The following is a 1,697-nucleotide window of genomic DNA, read 5'->3' on the forward strand; positions in this document are numbered from 1 at the left end:
CACTCAGTTTCACTCTGTTCTATGAGTTGCTTTCTTTCTTTCTTCTTTCTTACTTCTTCTTCTTTCTTCTTCTTCTTCTTCTTATCCTTCTTCCTTCTTTCTTTCTTTCTTCCTTCCTTCCTTCCTTCCTTCCTTCCTTCCTTCCTTCCTTCCTTCCTTTCTTTCTTTCTTTCTTTCTTTCTTTCTTTCTTTCTTTCTTTCTTTCTTTCTTTCTTTCTTTCTTTTTTTTTAGAGTCCACATATACTAGTAAATGATACCATGCAGTATTTGTCTTTCTCTATCTGGGTTATTCCACTTAGTATAATGTCCTCAGGTTTGATCTATGTTGTTGCAAATGGCAGGATTTCCTTCTTTGTTATGGCTGAATACTATTCATATATATATGAATAATACATATATATATATATATATATATATATATATATATCACATCTTCTTTATTCATTCATTTGTTGATGGACATTTAGGTTGCTTACATATCTTAACTTTGTGGTTATATAATGCTGCAATGAACATATGAGGAAATATATCTTTTTTAGTATTTTTATTTTCTTCAGATAAATATCCAGAAGTGAAATTGCTGGATCATGTGGTAGTTCTAGTTTTAATTTTTTGAGGAACTTTTATACATAGTGGTTGCACCAATTTACATTTCTACCAACAGTGAACAAGGTTTCTCTTTTTCCACATTCATGGCCAACACTTATCTCTTGTCTTTTTTATGACAGCTATTCCAACAGGTGTGAGGTGATATCTCATTGTTTGTTTGCATTTCCTGATGATTTGTGATGTTGAGCATCTTTTCGTGTACCTGTTGGCCATTTGTATGTCTTCTTTTGAAAATGTCTATTCAGGTCCTCTGCCCATTTTTTAATAGAATTGTTTGTTTATTTGGTTTTGCTATTGAGCTGTATGAGTTCTTTACATTTTTTTTTTTTGGATATTTGCCCCTTATCAGCTATATGATTTGCAAATATTCCTTTTCATTTTATTGATGATCTCCTCTGAAATGCAGAAGTTTTTTAGTTTGATGTAGTTCCACTTGTTTGTTTTTGTTTTGTTTTACCTTTGCTTTTAGAGTCAAATCCAAAAAATTATTTCAAAAACCAATATCAAAGAGCTTACCCCTTGTGTTTTCTAGGAGTTTTATAGTTTCAGGCCTTATGTTTAAGTCTTTGATCCATTTAGAGTTGATTTGGTAACATGGTGTAATATAGGGGTTCAGTTTTATTATTTTGCATGTGGCTGTCCATTTTTTCCAGCAATACTTACTGAAGAGACTCTCCTTTCCTCATTGTATATTCTTGACTCCTTTGTCCTAAATTAGTTGATCATAACATGTGTGTGTATTTCTCTGCTTTCTCTTCTGTTCATTAATGTATGTGTCTGTTTTTATGCCAATACCATATGTTTTGTTTACTATAGCTTTGTAAAATTGTTTGAAATCAGGAAATATGATGCCTCCAGATTTGTTCTTTCTCAATATTTCTTTATCTATTTGTGGTCTTTTGTGGTTCCATACCATTTTGGAATTATTTTTCCTAGCTCTTTGAAAAATGCCATAAGAATTTTGATAGGGGTTGTATTGAATCTTCAGATTGCTTGGGTAATATGGACACTTTAACAATATTAATTCTTCCACTCCATGAACATGGATATCTTTCCAATAATGTGTGTCTTCTTCAATTTCCTTCAT

This window comes from Myotis lucifugus, unplaced genomic scaffold (assembly GCF_000147115.1).
Source record: "Myotis lucifugus unplaced genomic scaffold, Myoluc2.0 scaffold_11, whole genome shotgun sequence".
NCBI classification, from domain to species: Eukaryota; Metazoa; Chordata; class Mammalia; order Chiroptera; family Vespertilionidae; genus Myotis; species Myotis lucifugus.